Consider the following 19,445-nt stretch of genomic DNA (forward strand, 5'->3'; position numbering starts at 1 on the left):
TATATGGGGTTTTGATTATACTTTTTGTTATTTTTTAGTAAAAGTGTACAAAATTCTCATGTGATTTTATAAAATTTTGTGGAATCTTCATTCTTTTAAAATTGTGTCAAACTCTCTCGTGATTTCAGAAATTTTGTGTCTAACCCCCTCGGCTATGATTTCAGAAATTTTGTGTCTAACTCCCTCGGTCGTTCTTATTTAACGGTATTTGACATGTACACGCTTAAACTGTGAATGCATTTTAGAATATTTATTTCTAAACTATTAAAATTACAAATATACTTATTCTTCTTATATTTAGCATCAATAAATAATAAATATATTAAAAATAGTTGTTTTTTTTTTTGTTTTAAATACTTTTTACTCTTTGAGACTAAATATAATCTTAGGGTTTAGAAATTAAATATTTTGAAACTCATTTGCAGTTTTGGCGCGTGTAAGAGCATCTCCAACCCAGCGCTATTAATGGTGCTGGTTTGGTGGATTTGGCGTCGGTTGCCTCCAACGGACGCCAAATCCCTCGCCATTTTTTTGTGTTGCTATAGCGCTTTCTTTCTTTTTTGTTTATTTTAAATTTTTTTTAATTTTAACTTGTGAATTTATTTTTTATTTTTCTAATTTTTTTTTAAAAAAATTATTTTTAATTATTAAAAAAAAGTTGTTTAAAATAACAGAAAAAATTGAATATTTGAAGAATAATAATGAAAAATAGAGTTATGATAGAGTAAAATTACTGTAACAACTGCATATTTGAGTTAAAACTGGATAAATGAAGTTGATGGGTTGGAGATAGCCTAAGTCAAAAACTGTTAAATAAGAACGGTTGAGTAAACGTAGAGTTTATAAAACCATGAAAAAGTTTGACGCAATTTGGAAATCTAGAGAATTTGGCACAATTTCGTAAAAAGTTAATTTTTTACAATTTTTCCAAAAAATATGAAAAGTGGTATAATTTTTTATTAGATAAAAAAATGATCATAATTTTACGATAAAATAAAAAATCAAAACTTGGCACATTTTTAGAAGATAGAGGAAGTATTACTTTGTGATGTTTATTTATTCATGATATGTTGTCTGACTTATTACAAATATTGTCACCATTGTATGATATTAAACAATACATAATATTACTATAAACAACACACTATATATATTAATATAACACAAACATGAACAAAAAATATATGTTATAGTCTCAACAGCACAAAATATTACTACAGACAACACACCATATTATTACAGACAACACATTGTATATGTTAATATAGTATAAATAAATCACATGAACTAACAACAAATCCTATAGTCTCATACATCACACACAACAGTTGATTGTAGCATATGACCTACTTGTATACAACACAGTTGTTATTATTATAAAAACAGTACATACATTTATTATACACAACATGTGTTACATGTAATATTAATGTGTGCTGTTTGTATATATAACGCGTGCTGATGTGAAAAATGAGCATGCACCGTGATCATCCCCGTTCTACATATTTGTAAAAGTCGTCATTTATGTTCTCTAGCCGCACGTCATGTTCATATGACGGTTGTTCTAGCGCGGTTGGAGGTCATGACTGACGACTTTTGTAAACATGTAGAATATATTTTGTAAAAAAAAAAATAAATTAATATAAAAAATAATAAATATGTATATATAAAGGATGTTTTTTTATAATTTTCCAGATATATATATATATATATATTTAAATTTGTGAAAAGACAATAAAATTGAAGTGGAAGGGCTAAAAGGCCAAAAAAAATCTCATTTGGTGCATTAGTAAAAGACACATTTTTAAATAAGAATAAATATATACACACACGGATATGACGGATAGAAAACTTATGAATAAAACTGCTCTAAAATTTTCTTTAAAACTGAATATAAATTATCTTTAAAACTGAATATAGAAAATAATATAGTAGATCAATCAATTGTATCTTTATATCAATCTTATTCACTACTGGTGTATAAGTTTATAATAATCATAAATATTCACTCTTTTTTTTTTTTTCATGTTTTTATTGTTCTCTTATTTTTGTCTTTTCAATTAATCACAAAAAAATTAGTCTTTTTATCATCTAATTGTATGCTCATTTGATCCGATAAGATTTTTAAGAAAAAATAAAAAATAAAAATATTTACTTTTTAGGGTTAAAAAAAAAAGAAAGTAGAAAAAATAATATTTTTTACGAAAAAAAACGAGAATAAATTTAGATGATAGTAAAAAAAGAATAAATTATATAACACCCACTTGTGTTTTATTTATTGCGTGAAACCCTCTTAACCCTTTTCTCCAAAACTGATGTTTGATTCGAAATAAAAACCTAAATTAAGTATGTTATATACAAATAAAAAACGTAAAATATCTTGAATAATTTATTTTAATAAAATAAATAAATAAATAATTGGTCATTCATTTATTTTTATAATTTTTATAAAAATCAGACAATAATTTGTCTCAAAAAACTATAAAATGGAGGATTAATAAATTATTTATTTATTTATTTTTATGAAAATAAAAATTATTTAAGATATTTTGCGTTTTTTATTTGTATAAAACCTGCGTAATTTAGGTCTTTATTTAAAACTAAATATCAGTTTTTGACAAGGAGGAGACGTTTCGTGCAAATTTTACATTATAAAATACATGTATTTTATACATTTTTACTAAAATACAAGAGGATGCTATATAATTTACTCTAAAAAATATAAATAAATTTGAATGACAAAAATAGTATATACGAGAGCTCATCCAAAACTCGCTTAAATTGGCCTGGGAACCTATTTTTAATTCATCCGTCCAGCCAAACATCTTTGTAGGCTCCCAATAGAAGTTTTTCAACAACAAAAAATTTGCACGCCTGATGAAACTATCAAGCGGCTCATGTTTTCATGCATTTATTGAATCAAAATTCTAAAACTTCTCCAATTCCATCTTGAAAAGTGAATTCCGGTGCAGGCACAGAAAGAGGCGAAAATGGAGGTCTAGATGATCCACCATCTTCCAACGAGCATATCAATGTCGTATCCACCGCTACGGTGAGAGTCGAGGTGAAAAGATTTTTTCGTATGCCTGCTAATTTAGTTGAGGAGCAAATTCGGACAAAAATTCAGTCTTCTATGATACAACCTAGATAATTACTCATTATTTGAATGAAACAAATAGAAATGATAAAAATCGTATTTAGAATTGTGAGGGATGAAATATAATTTATGTGTTGCATGTATAATATTATATATTCTTAAATTAAATTACTTTTCAATATTTATCTAATGAATTTATGTGTAGGATTTATAAGGTGTTTGTACTTATAAATTTTTTAATATCTGATATTAAGGACTATGTAATCTATGGGTTTTCATTCCAATGTATTTCACTACGTCTAACCATAACTGTTTCAGGCTTTGATACGAGTTGTTAGGACGGAGTCAATTAACAATAGTATGATATTGTTTGAATTTGCACAAATTATTGTTTTGAACTTCCGAGAAAATATCTCGTACTAACGAAGTTATATAAAAAACTTATAAAATATGGGTAATATAATTTTTCGATATGAAACTTAAATTTGCACTCCAATAATTTTCTCTACGCCACACCCACTTCGTCTTTTCACTATATATATTCAGGTTTATAGGTATTTTTTTTATCTTTTGGCTTATATAATTAGCTTAATTTTAACTAACAAATATATAACTACTAAATCCGTCTACCTATAAAGTTTACATTTATTTTTTGTATATAGATTAAAAAATATTATTTATTTTAATAGTAGTAAGGAGATGTAATAGTGTAAAAATAAAATTGCTCTTACTTTTAGATATAAGTATATAATAAAATGAGGGTAAAAAAATATTAGTAGTTAATGGTAAAATCTAAACTTACTAAAAGAAAAATATGAACCGTTAAATTGAAATGATAAAAATAAGAATATGCAAACGTTATAAGTAGACGAAGATCGCATACATATACATCTTTAATTTATTATTTGTCATTTTTATTTTTTTTTTAAATATTACTTTCTCAATCCTAGTCAAAGTATTTATTTGAGTTTTTATAATATATTAAGCTATAATAATATTTTATTAATAGTGTAAATATATATAATAGTTTTGACATTTTTCTTCCCATAGTATTATATATAAATTAATTATATATGTAATGATATGTTTATAATTTATGTAAAAGTTAATAGTGTTTAGTATAGTGTGTGATTACTTTAATTATAATTAAAAATTCATATTTTTTTAGTAGAATTGACGAAAATGCTTAAAATTATACTTTCAGTTGAAACGAATGAACTATGTCAAATAAATATTCTTGGGAAAACATTTTTTAATATTATAACTTTCTTTTCTAGTCATTTTAGTCTCGTAATTGGATCATGTATAAAAATAGTATTATATATATGAGTTTTTTGACAAAAATTGGTCCTCTGGTGCTAGAGATAGACACATGGTACCCGTGTAGTACACGGGAACACACGTGTTTGTCTGATAGACGGCACTTGACGCATACGTGAAAATTTATTTAAAAATAATAGTAATAAAAATTTATTTTTAAAAAAAAATAAATAAATGAAAACATAAATTTATTTAAAAGTATATATATTAAAAAAATAATTTTTTCACGTATTTGTCGAGAGGCGCCTTATCAAACACGTGTGCTTTCAGACATGCCACATGGGTGTTAATAACTTTATATTACTCCCTAAATATCAGAAATAGGTTTTATTATTATTATTATTAGCGGGAAGACCTTGCTACACACATAACAACGAAAGTTTGTTATTATTTCAAAATACATTATTATAATTTTTTTATTAATTTTATGTTTATTATTAAATATTTTAATAAGTTTAAGAATAATAAATTTTTAGAGAAATAATAATAATTAAATAAATAAAAAATAATTTAAAAAAAATATTATCATTTAAAATAAATTAAAAAATCATTTTACAAATCTATAAAATACAATATCATTTAAAAATTATGATTTACCTTTAATACTTGGAATAAAATATATAGTATAACTAAAATAATATAATCCTAAAATAACAATTTAGTTTATTATGAACAATATTAATTAAAAAAATATATAAAAATTATAAATATATTTTGGATGTGTTTAGAACTTATTGATTATAATAAATAGTAAGTTGCTATACTTTTATTTTTAAATCAAAAATATTGCTAATGTAACATTAGTTTGTTTGATGTTTGTTTGAATAGAAATACTGATGTTTTTTACATCAAAATATAATATAATATATATCAATAAATTAAATATTCATAAAAAAAAAAACTCAAATTTTTCTATAATAAAATGTAATATGAAAATAAAACTATTATTTATATAATAGGAATTTTTGCTTTTACAACTTAATGATAAAATCAATTCTCCAATAATATGATAACTTAATTACAATATTTTGATAACAAAATTGTAATTCTCCAATGAAAAATATAATAAAAATAATATATAACTTAATATAAATTATAATCAATTGCAAATAAAAATTTAAATTGAATTTAAATATTTTTATACATAATAAAATAATTTATATATATTACAAATAAAAAAAATTATTAAACCCTATAGTAACAATCACCTTTTTTTTCCTTCTTTAAGTTTCTTCCTCTTTATTTTGCAGGTACAACATGTGAAAGCGAATCACTATGAAAATAAATTAAATATAAAATAAAAAAAAATCACTATGAAAATAAATTAAATATAAAATAAAAGAAAAACACGTCAAAATAAACAAAGAAAAATCTAAAATTTATATACTATAAGAAACTATAATCAATTATAAAAAAAAAAAAAAAGTATCAGAATAATCCTAAAAAATAGAGAAAAAAAATATGAAAAAAAATAAGAAAAATTATTTGAAAAAAAAAAAAATTACAAAAAAAAAAATTAATTACTTAGCACATTGAAAAACACATTTAAAAATTAGTTTTTTCCACTAACACTTAATTAAAAATCCACTTAAAACCATATTTTAAGAAACCCGTCAAATTACCTCATTTATAAAGATTAAGTATACTACTAAAATATATATACAAATTAATACATCAATTTGAGTATATATATATATATATATGATATATCAAATTTATATATTTAATAATACATAAATAAATATATTAATTTTAATTTCATATTTACTAAAGCAATTCATAAATAAATAAATAAAATTTTAATAACAAAATATAAATTAAAAAAAATAATTATATATCATAAAAATAATTAATTATAAAACTAATTTGTGAAAGTAATAGTAAAATTACTTAAAAAAAAATCTAAATTTAAAAAAAAATAAATATAACAAAAAAATAATATGAAAAATCTTTAAAAAAAAATCTAAATGAAAAAAGTTAAAATTAAAGAAAAAAGAGAAAAATCAAAAGAATGAAATAAATTTTCACTACCAAATTGGATAATTCATCAATAATTTTTTTTTCAAATACTTATCTGATATCATTTTCTGTATTTTCATATTGTCATTCTGTATGCCTCAAAAGTGTAAAAAAAAAAGATTATAAATATATAAAAAATAAAGTATCAGTATTTAAAAAAAAAACATATTAGAACATGCATCTTCATCTGTACGAAAGAAAAAAAAAAAGTATTAGTATTGTTAAACTATTAAAAAACTAACACATATTTAAAATTAAAAGAAAAAAAAAATTACGTACACATAATATTTTTATTTTTTCTATTGTCATCTGTATATCATCTTTTCCATATGCTCCTCTTTTATCGCATCTTCTTCTTCATCCTATATATATTCTAATCATGAAATATAATTGTATCATCCCACCACCGTTCATTTTCTTTAACCGTCACCCCTTTATCATTTATATCAAATAATAAAAACTGTAATTCTGTATAATTCTGCATAATTCTGTAAAACTGTAAAAAAATCAAAAAAAAAAAAAATCTCAAAATTCTGAGATTGCAGAATTATATAAATTTACAAAATGTGGGTCACCCTTGAGCTCTTTTATATATATATATATATATTATTTTACTATTTCCAAATTCTTTCAAACTCAAAAAAAAAAAATTACTCCCTCCGTCCCACATAGCATGTCCATATTGTCGTTTCTGTCCGTCCCACATACTATGTCATTTTCTTTTTTTGAAAAATAATTATACACTTTAATTTCATTTTAAATTTTTTAATTTTATTTTCTAAAAATTTTAATTAAATTAATTAATTATTTTAATCTTAATTTATAATTATTTATATTATAAAATAATTATTTTCACTAATACATTTTCAATATAGTTTGAGAAGTAGTATTTATTTAAACAGAGTTTGAAATTTGCAAAATGATGGCCCGCACCATTGTTACTGCGCGAAAGTGAAACTCACAGACAGGAACACGTGATGGATGGTACTCCTGTATTTATTTAACAATGTCGAATTGAAGTTGTCAGATAGAAATAAATTTCTTTACTAAAAATTACTCCCTACTTCCAACTAATATGTCCACGTTGTCATTTTTTTTCGTCCCATATATTATGTTATTTTCCTTTTTTGAAAAATTATTATATATTTTAATCTCATTTTAAACTTTTTAATTTTATTTTTTTAAAATTTTAATTGAATTAATTAGTTATCTTAATTTTAATTTATATTTATTTATATTATCAAATAATTATTTTCACTAATATATTTTTAATTATCTATTAATTACATTTCTCCTAAAATACCGTGTCTACAATGTAGCAGACACGGTACGTGGGACGGGAGTATCATACTATGAAAAGACAAATCGCATTACTAACAAATGCTATAATATTTGTTTAGCCAGCGGATTTTCGGACGTTTTTTAAAATTTAAAAGTTTGAAAAAAAAATAAAAAATTAATATTTGATTTGATATTTTGTGAGAGAAAAAATGTATTTGATGTGATATTTTTTAAAAAATAAATAATATCAAATGAATAAAAATATGTTGTGTAAACAAAGTCTTTATTTATATATTTATTTATTTTTTGTTTGTTTTATTTAAAAATAATATTTTCTCAGTCTCGTAACTAAATATTCATTTGCTTTTTATAAGTAGTTTTAGAAATATTAGTATTATATTTGGATATAGTATGAATAAAGTAGAAATGACTAAAATAACATTATTAGTATGTATGATATAAATGTAATGATATTTGTGTAATATATTGTAAGTTGCAGGAGTATTTGTAATGTTAGTTAGATAGTAAGTTATTAAAAAAAGAAATAGATACTTTGTTATAAAATAAACTAAAATGAAAAAATAAATATTTTGTTATGGGACGGAGGGAGTATTATTATTATTATTATTTTTTCTAATTTATTATGTATTGTGTGTAAATGTTTTTAATCCAGCGTGTGTTGAATTTAAATTGAGATATCAATTTTGTAACATTTGATTTATGATTAGTGTTGTTTATTTTTATATTTAAATTGCTTTATTTTTTTATTATTTTTTTTTATACTCTCCCTTCCAGATAAATTGTTCGGGTTACTTTACGAATATTTAGGTAAAGTATAATTAGTAAGTAACTAAAAAATATATTAACAAACATAATTATTATATAATAAAAAATTATAGATTAAGATTAAAATAACTAAATGATTTAATTAAGATTAAAAAATTATAAATTATAAAATATAAAATGAGATTAAAATGTATAATTATATATATATTTTTTAAAAAGATAAATTTTTTGTGGACGACAAAAATAAAAAAAAATATAGCCAATTTATATGGTACGAGAGGAAGTATATTATTTGTACATTTTTTTCATATTTCATGCTGATGATTAAAGAGAAATTGATGGGGAAAACAAATCAAGAATTTCACTTCTTCTTCTCCGATAGTCTTGAATTTCAACCAAAATTATTGTAAGGGTGTGTTTGTTTGGGCTTTGGATTTTGAGTTGAGATTTGAATTTGAATAGGTGTATGATGTAATATAAATAGGTGTTGACGTGATGTTTTGAATGTAAAATTTATTTTTAGTATAATATAAAAATAAAAAATAAATATTTGATTTAATATTTTTTTTTTTAAGGGGAGGAAATTAGATGAACAGTGTATTTAAAATCCAATTCCCCAAACAAACACACCATTAATTGTGAATAGTTGTTTTTAGTATAACTTAGGTTTTATTTAAAATGTGATATAGATTTTGTGACAATAATTTACTATTCACTTGCTTAATATTCTTTATTTATTTGTTTTATTTGGTTTTAATTTATGATTCATTTGCTTAATTAAAGTGCCGATATAAATTTTGTGAGATTTTAATTTATGATTCTCTTGTGTAATAGTCTTGATTTGTTTTTATTTTGATTACTTTATTTTTTATTTGGTACTCTCATGTACGCCAAAAGTATATATACATATCTTTTTATCGTGAACTAAACTTACTATATATTTTTTATTTGATATATGTTTGAAATTTTTTTTTTTTAATTACATTCTAATTACGGAATAGGAACGATAACAAGAAGTTCAATATTTTTTCTTCTTTTTCATTGAAAGATATACATTCTTTCAATTTTATTTTAACTTTTAATTTATTATGAATTATGTGTAGTTAAATTTATTTTGATTTCGTATCTTTTATTTGGTATATTTTGTGACCAATTGCAGGCTAATGACAAGTTAAAAATGATAGACAAGAAATCAATAACTTTTCTACTTTCTCACCAATAAGTATGAATTCCTTCAAATTTTATTTTGATTTTTTAATGTAATATGAATTTTTTAGTAGTTGTTATTAATTATCTAGCTTTAAGTTTGAATTTAAACTGAAATATTGATTTTGTGAGACTTATATTTATGATTTGCTTAATTATATATATATATATATATTTTTGTTAACTTTTGTTTTAATTACTGTATTTTTTATTTCATATGTTTGTTTGATTATTTTTTTAACTACATTATTATGACATGATCATAACGATGGCAAAAAGTTCAATAGTTTCTCTTACTTCGTCTTAATTCAAACTATAATTTTTACTATTTTTGTCCGTCTCACTAAAAAAAATTCATCTTTTTAGTAAAAATAATCATACATTAATAATAAAATACTTTTAACTTTTATTTAAATTACAAACATATTATTACACATACAATTACTTTATACAAAAAATCAAAGAGCAAAAATGTCAAAATCTTGAGCATTTTCACTAATAGATAAAATATTATTATTTCTTAATAGTCTACAAAACTCCAAAAAAAATGGACGGAGGGAATATTTTTTACCGATAAGTATGAATTCTTTCATTTACAAAATATCACATCAAAAATATTATTTACACTACAAAAAAAATGACCATTTGTAGCGTCCGCTACAAATTTTTTGTTACAAAAACAATTTTTTGTTTCGAATATTTTCGTAACAAATAATATTTTCGGTATGGTCAATTTTTTTTTCTTTTATTGCAGTATTTTTTTCGTTACAACTACAATAATTTTAATTTTAATTAATTTTAAACTAATCTAAAGTAATCTTAAATAATATATCATATATACATATATAATACTTATATATTAATATACGCAGATTAAAATTAAAATAATTATTTATTTAAAATTTAAATTATTATATACAATTAAAAATAAAAATAAAAACTTCAACATTTTCCTTAATGCGCCGCCCATCCCCCTTCTATGCTTATTCTTTATTCTTTGATTCTCTTCTTCGATCTCCTTCTTCTCTTTCCTTTTTCGTTTCCTTCTTCTTCTTTCCATACGTCTTCCTTCACCTTCGGCGCTGTAATCTGCTCTACACCCTTGAACCGCGTGCCGCCTCCACTTGCCTCGGCCATCAACCGTACTCCGCAGTCCCTTCGTGACTTGTTGACAGCGAGCCTCGCTGCCCACATCCTCAAACGCCAACCGTAGTTCTTCCTTTCAATCGATCCACTTGCCTACTCATTCTTGGACTTCGACTGCAGGTGCTAATGGTGCGTCATCGCTTCGGATCAACATCGAAGTTCTTCCTTTCCTTCTCCGTGCGGCTTTGAAGGTAGTTTATCTTTTTTGCTGCAATATTTCATATTTCAGATTTTTGTTAAAATAGATTTAAAGTGTGTACCAAAATTTTTTCTTCCCTTGTCTATAGTGTCTCATGATTTTTATTTTATTTTATTCTTTTTGCAATAATTTACATTTTGGCTGTTCTATTAAAATACGATTTACCTTTTGGGTTTTCTTGCTTTGAAATTTTTGCCATGGTTTTGAGGATTTGAAGTTAGTTTCTTATTTTAAGATTGATAATTTTTGTTTACATATACTAATTGGAGGGTTTTGCTGGAAATAGTATTTCAATAATGCTTCTAATGTTGAATTATGTGTCAATTACTTGTTGATGTGATGTATTATTTTGTAATGGCCACTTTGCATAGATTTTGGATGCTCTTGTGTTGCAAGATGATTTTGACCTTAATCTTGTAGATTGATCTTCACATAATGTGTTGGGTGTCAAGTTGGGAAATCGTGTTTATTTATGACACACATCTAGCAGCAAGATACTACTTTGTTGGTTTATTGTATTTTTTTTAATATTTAAGCAAGTGGTTAAGATGTGCTATTTGGAAACAGATAGCAGTTTTTGCTTGGTTGGACGTGACACGAATCTTGTAGTTGAAACTAGCAATGGAAAGCTTCAAGTATGTCTCGATGATCTCTTATTATTCGAAACTGACGATTTTCTATGATTATTATGTGTCAAACTATGAATGGATGAAATTTTGCACTTGTATTAACTTACGATGCTTAAGCTTTACTTTCAGAGTTGTTTGGTGATGAATCTTGCACACGCACACACAAACTATTCATATTTCTGTCATTGCATTCTAAATCATTCAATTTTTTGTTGCGCTTCATCTGGAATTTATTTTTGTGGCTTCAGTTTAGTTTTGATTGGATTTTGAAACTTCATTTTTTGGAACAATTATATAAACTTTTCATTTCTTCTCAACTATTCTCTTTCCGCATTATAAAATTGTAACTTAATTGGCATAGAGAGAATAATCGAGACTTTGCAGTGTACCGCAACGCTATCAAAGATGCCAAATTCAAAGTTAAATAAATAATTACTTATTTCCTTTACTATTAATCTTCATTATTTTTACCTATTTTCTTAATATATATATATATTGTAATTCTATATATATATATCTATGTAGAATATGTGATTCCTAAAGGATGGTAAATGCTCCCCATAATATTGCAACTCATCTGGACCCTTGCCTTCATTTAAAAAGTCTTTCAAATTAATCTTTGAAAATGGGGGGTACCATATTCATATAATGTTGCAGTCTAGTTCAGTGTGCTTTCAAACTTGTACTTTTTATATATATATATATATATCATTATTGTGATATTAATTGTGATCATTTAAAACTTTAATTAATTGATTTGCAGGATACATCAAATGTAAAGAATGTGAGACCATTTGGGGGAGGGCTAGGGATGTGTTCACGCTGTGAACTTTGGCAAGCTTGAGACTGCTATTTTTTCTTTACGATTTTCTCCTTAATTCTAGTTTTTTTTTTTTTTTAAATTACTCAAGTCACATGCATGCATTGCCATTAATTAATTTATTCATTTCGATTGAAACTTGTTATATTATATATTTATTTTTGGTCCTATACAATTCGATTCAATTTGGTGCATGAAAAAAAAATAAAAAATCAGTTGCTATAACTTGAAATATACTAATTACAAAAATATTTTCTTAGCACTTGGAGAAACATATAATGGTACTCCTGATGTGTCCAAACTATTATAGGAGAACGAGCTAAATGCTATTTTAGATGTCCATTGTATGCCCTATTCAATATTTTGGTGATTAAATGATTCAACCCGATTAATCATCGGGGATTGCGGACTCTAATTAAGTAGGAACAATCAAAAGAAATATGGATTTGATTAGTGCTTCGTTTGAAATCACGGTTTGCAGCAAAAGAAATTATTAATCCTAGTTGTTTTTGTTGGATCTTCTCAGGTGGTTGCTAAATTCGATTATGGCAGGCTAATTATATATCTTTATTTGAGTTTGGTTCTACTTTTAACAAGATTATACACGATCTTGCAAAGTTCTCTGTTTAGTAAGAATAATGATGCCAATAAATATGTACACTTCAACTTAACCTCAACAAAAAGCAGCACACCATTTAGGGATTAAAGTGAACTAATTATGATAGGCCAGGGCTTCTCTCACAATTCAGACATCAGTTCTGGATAGTGAGCATTACTATTCTAAATACACCAAATTATGATGTATTACTTATAATACTATTACAGACACTGTCTATTGGCCTATGTTAAGAAGCATCACTAATAATACTATGCGTATAGATATAATTTAAAACTTACACCAAATTATTGAGTATTTTACTTGTTTTAGGTTGGCTAGAAAAGACCATTTTTTCAGCTTCTATAACAACATTAAAGGACTTGAATCTGTCTATGAAGAGCTCTCATGGCAACATTCAGATTCAAACATTAACTTAGCAATGATGGTAAATTAGAAAGAGAACTCTCTTATTATTATTATGTTTTTTTTTTTTTTTTATCTTAGTTTAAATGTTAATTAATTTCATATCTTTCAGTTGGTCTCTGCATAAAAATGACTCATTGAATCTTATTGCTCAAAGCGGAAACTGGGCCGACACAAACACAAAAGCCTTCGTCTGCCACTTGGCGTTGCAGCGTAGCACGTGATTCTATGATGATTAACTTTTGTCTGTGGATTGATGCTGACTGAATCTTTTCCGTTGGTTGAACTTGCATTTTCTGCTTCATTTGTATATTTGTTGCTATGTTTGGCTGTATATGTTAGGCCGTATTGCGTAATAGCTATGTTTCTAGATAGTGCGTAGTTGGTGCAACTGATGGTGATACAAATTTGCTGAAATATTTTTATATTTTTTAATGTCATTTTGCAGTATTTTTTCACATCGTACAGGTTTTACGATTCCGATAATAATTTTTTGGTATTATTGAAAAAATAAGGATATTCTTTTTGTTATGAAATTATGGCCGTTACAAATACTACAAAAAATATGAATTTCGTTTAAAATAGTTTTATGACAACCAACTGTTGTAACGAAATTTATACTGTAACAAAAGCCGTTACAAATGGATGAACATATATTGTAACGATTCTTTTATTACGAGAAATATCTGCTACAAATAAATGAAAAATACAACGTTGACGTTACCAAAACCGTTACAACAACATTTCCCACGCGCTTTATAAGTGCGTTGACCGCTCACTTTTTACTACGGAAAAAATCGGTACAGAGACTTTTTGTAGCTCGAGTATATGCACCGGTTAAAATCTGGTACAAAATCGTTACAAATAGCTTTTTATAACAAAAAACGGCCATTTGTAGCGGCTTTAAAACCGCTACAAGTGACCCCTTTTTTGGTAGTGTATATACAATAAAAATTAAAATTAAAATTAAAATTAAAACATTTTTAAATAAACCCTAATGCGCCGCCCAATTCATATCTTTTTTTTCGTTTTCTCTATTCTTCTTCGTCCTCTTTGTTCTTCTTCGTCCTTCGTTCTTCTTCTTCTTCTTCTTTTTCTTTCCTTTTCTTCTTCTCTTTCCCATACATCCTCCACCGTACTTTAATTTCTCCGCCCTGCACCCTTGAACGACGCGTCATCTTCACCTTCGTCGGCCGTTAATCGCGCTCCGCCTCCGTCTTCCTCGACCTGTCGATAGCGAGTCGCCGCTGCTACCAATGTCATGAAATTCCAACCCTAGATATTTCCGTGAGTTTGGATTTATTTATTGTTTTGTCTTATTATTTGTTGTCGATGTTTATTTGATGGAAGAAACTTTCAGTAAGATTGGACCAATAAGAAGATGCTTTATGGTTACCAAAAAAGGTAGGCTAATCTAGTGCCCACGTTGAATTTGAGGATCACCTGAAACAAGTTTATGATTTTAAATATTGTGGACAACCAAAAGAATAATACTTAGATGGGATGGGATTGATTTTAAAATTGCTTATTTTGAAGTAAAAAAATCATGGTTGTTTTATTTCTTGTAGCAAAAATATTTTGTCTAGACTAAGCTTTTATTTTTGGTCGGTCTTTGCTTGTTTTTATATTAGGATCAAGTGAGCATCGAAGGTTTGGCTATGTTCAATTGTAAGTAAAATTTGCTTTTTTAATAATTTTTTTTTGGATTTTGTAAGTGGTACTAGTTTTTATACTGATTCTCAATTGTAAGTGTTGCTATTGAAGATACTAATCGTTCTATTGAATTTAAGAATTGTTCAGCTGTTGGAGGTAGAAAGATTCTAGTTAAAAATGCCATGTATGGTGGTCATCTTGAGCAGCTTCGAACAAAAGACAATGAAGGTGTGTTATTTTTAAATTGTTGCATCTTTTATGTGTCTTTCTTGCCTCACTATATTACACATTGGTTGATAGATGAATATTGTGTTCTTTTCTTGTTTCAAATTTAACTTTTACAAGTTTATGATCATTTTGAATTTTTGTCGATATGTTTGGGATTCTTAATTTTCTTCCATTCAATATGGAGATGCTATCAAACTAGAGAGTAACAATAATAAGACTTTGTAATTCCAAGCAAAAGGTTCTATTTTAAGTCTGCATCTGTTATGTGGTACTCTAGAATAGAATACCATTGCTTGTTTTATGATTATGGTTTGGATTCTTGATTTTCTTCGGTTCAATCTGGATATATTGTTAAACCCGAGAATAAAAAGGCTGTTACAGTAACAGACAAAACTGACAAGGCTTCACAATTCCAAACAAAAGGTTCTAGTTTCAAGTTTGCATATGATATGTGGTGTTGTCATTTATTGCACACCATTGCTTGTTTTGTTATCAACCTTATTAATATTGAAAATATCATGTGAGGTATAATGAGAAAAAATCAGTTACAGTTTCTAGTCTTCGTCCCAAAAAGTGAAAAGTTCTGAAAACGAGACATTTTTTTTGAATTTTGTTGTTTTATTTTTCTTCTTGTTATGGTTGATGTTAAAATTGTTAAGTTAATTTGGTCCAAAAGTATTGATAAATAATTTTAATATTTAGGTTATATGAATATATGTCTTGAATAACTTGTTGGTTTGTACGTGTATTTTGGTGTTGATATAGATTAAAGTATGATTATTATTATTTTTTAGTTTGGTTGGTATTCCTGTATTGTTTTTTTTTTGTTGAATTTTAATTAATAGTATATGTTCACGAGTTTATTGGTTACTTGTGATGGTTTTCCAACTTTCGTATTTGTTTGATTTGTAGATCTTAGTTTGATGCATTTTGTTAGTTATTAATTATATAATAGGTTAGTGGATATTAATTATAGAATAGCTATTGTCATTGATTTACTTTTGGATTTGCATTGTGGATGTTTCTATGGTTATAATTGTGAGTTGTGTTGTTACTGCAAAAAATAAAGAACTTATTCTTAATATATAGTTAGGTTTTGTAATGAATTATGGATTTCATGACTCATGTTCTTCATTTTATTTGTTTATCCTTGCATATGATATGGGTTATGTATATGAGGTTTGTATCTAATTTGGAACAGGAATTTGGGCTGAATTTGAACAATTTTGATTGAAGTGCCGCCTAGGAATTTATTTTACTTTATTCCAGATTTAATTTGCTTCCGTTGTTTAGCTCTTTGGAAGTGTTGATTTGTGGTGTAGAATGTTATCGTGTATGAATTAGCTATTATTAACTAAAATTTCACTTTTTAAACATTATTTCTTTGTTATTTTCTCTAAACTCTCTCTATGTCTTGTAATGCATGATGCTATGCCTCTGTTCGTCTGGTATATAGGGAGACGTTTCTGCTAAGCAAGCAAGCACTGCCTCGACTGTTTTCTTATGATGTATCAACAATTAAAAAGTTATCTTTTATTCCTGTCAATTATGCATTGTTATCTACCAATAGATTTATTCTATAATCATTACTGGATTTCCACAAGGATGCAGACATCAATACTGGATTAATCCTAGCAGAATTTATCTTACAGATTTGATTAGTCACGGCAGTATGGCTATAATTGACATTATTTCAGGTATGAAAATTATCAAAATCACTAGGAAATATTACTTTCATATAGGTAGTAAAGAAAAAGTGTAATCAAGCTTGTGTTCTGACAATTCAGTTGTGGAGATTGACTTTTCTTCATTTGTTGCAGTAGCCATGTTTGAACTTATCGCTAGCTGAAGTCCAACTTATTATTTGTCAATTGGTTTGTACAATAGAAATTGTTCACTAACTTTATGGATTGTTTGTGTTGGTGATTTCATAAGTTTATTCACATTGAGTGTAATGGGTAATCATTATAATGACCTGTTTTTATATCATGAGCTAGGCCAAGTGAAAGGAGCTACATGCATCTATTTCTAATTTGTGCGTCTTTAAGTTTGTTGGTTGATTTATGAAAATTCAATCTACTGCATGGATTTATTTGTGATTCTTGAAAATGAATTGTTTGCTTTTGCACTATTTTGTTTGTGGGAATTTGTTTGCCCAAAATTTATGGGGCTTGGTATTTACCTGTATTGTTTGAACATGTTTGTCTTACACTTGAGCATAATCAATTTATATTGCTCAGAATTAAGTTGAATGCATTGGAGAATAACATCATGTATATGCTTAAGAATCAAGCTGATTAACTACATCAATAGTTAGAGAAATGGTTCCGTATTTTTTAAGCTAAGACCTTGGCTTGACTATATCTATAAATTACTTTCTTTTAATTATCATAAAATATAATCTATTTGCTTACGGTAAAGTTTGAAATATCTTGAATACTGAAATGCTACTTAATAATCAATTCAATATTTTGCTCTCATTAGTACATGATATTTAAATCTATGTGCATCACAGGTAGACAGGCTTCAGACGTTGTACAGAAGTTGGGAAGATGACCCGGATGTTGGGTTTGTAGTTTTGAATATTATCTTTTTACCTCCCAAGTTACTTGTATTTTATTTTCTTGTTTTCGCCTAACATATGGTTGGAAAATTTTGAAAGGTAGAGAGACAAGGCATTTGCAGCTAGCGGCGATATTGTGTCCATCTATAATATCCTGAAAGAAGGTAGAATTATAATATCCTTGTCTATTATTCAGTATTGCGATTTTGTTTTATAGTTGGATTATTCAGCTAATGAATGTGTCTGAGTGGTTTCTCCTATATGCATTATAGTCAAGGGCTCCAGTTCGGAAGGATGCTACCGTTGGTTAACTGTTTTATGCCAACACTTTTGAGTTTGGTAATAAAGATAGGTCATAACTTCTAAATGAGAATAATTTTGCTACATTTTTTCCTATTGTCCTTGCCTCTTCTCTTATTCATTCCATCAATTTTGTAAAAAATAATTATAGGTTATGTTTTCGATTCATGCAGGAAATCTAGAAACTTGCAAACATTTCTTCTGGATAATATATAGTTTTATATACTTTCTCGGTATGCATTTGAAGCCACATGTTACTATCTCTTAGGTCATGATTGTTTTGTATATTTATTACTGTTGCAGTATCGATCATCCGCTTTAAAATAATGAAATTTTGTGAGTTGCGTTTTATTTTCGATGATATGCACATGTTTTCTTTATATGTACGTAGGTTATACCATTAATATAGTAAAGCCCTTTTACACGGCTGCTACCGTTCCGGAGGCTGCGCTAATTCACGAACGATATCTGAAGTGCAAACACTCTGTGAGTTTCTCCACGTCGAGCCAATCAACTGGACATTCAAGGATGTACGTAATCATTTTTATAACTTTCCATTAGATTATAACTTAACCAACTCCCAAGTAAATTCTTATATAATTTTTCACTATGTTGGCAGCTCGTTCGTCACGCGTCACTTCCGTGTATATTCACTTTGACGCTGCATGGGGCGATGCAGCGTTGCATGTAATTCTATGATGATAACTTTTGTTTGTGGATTGATACTGACTAAGTCCTTTACGTAGGTTGAATTTGCATATGTTGCTTCCTTTTGTGTGTTTGTTGCTATGCTTTGTCTTTGGATTGTATATGTTGGTTGTATTGCAAACTAGTTATATTCCTAGACAATGCGTACTTGGTGCTACTAATGGTTGTATTGCGAACTAGTTATTTTTTCGGTTCCGATACTATTTTTTTTGTTATTACTAAAAAAATAAGGATACTCTTTTTGTTGCGAAATTGTGTTCGTTACAAATACCAGTACAAAAAATTATGAATGTCGTTTATAATATTTTTCTGAAAATCAGTTTGTTGTAACAAAAATTATACCGTAACAAAAGCCATTACAAATGCATAAACATTTATTGTAACGACTCTTTTATTACGAGAAACATCCGCTACAAATAAATCAAAAAACATTGTTAGCGTTACAAAAACCGTTACAAAAAGATTTCTT

The 19,445-nt window shown here is 26.3% G+C and overlaps 1 long non-coding RNA gene across 1 annotated transcript; it reads left to right on the plus strand.

Moving 5' to 3' along the window:
• The first annotated feature begins 10,687 nt into the window (after positions 1 to 10,687).
• On the plus strand, positions 10,688 to 13,966 carry LOC127249302 (uncharacterized). Its single transcript, XR_007838281.1, has 4 exons — positions 10,688 to 11,046; positions 11,622 to 11,689; positions 12,447 to 13,546; positions 13,637 to 13,966. It is a non-coding gene; the product is annotated as an uncharacterized LOC127249302 (long non-coding RNA).
• The last annotated feature ends 5,479 nt before the right edge of the window (positions 13,967 to 19,445 follow it).

Source organism: Andrographis paniculata, unplaced genomic scaffold (assembly GCF_009805555.1).
Source record: "Andrographis paniculata isolate CXL003 unplaced genomic scaffold, ASM980555v1 Contig35END, whole genome shotgun sequence".
Classification (NCBI taxonomy): domain Eukaryota; kingdom Viridiplantae; phylum Streptophyta; class Magnoliopsida; order Lamiales; family Acanthaceae; genus Andrographis; species Andrographis paniculata.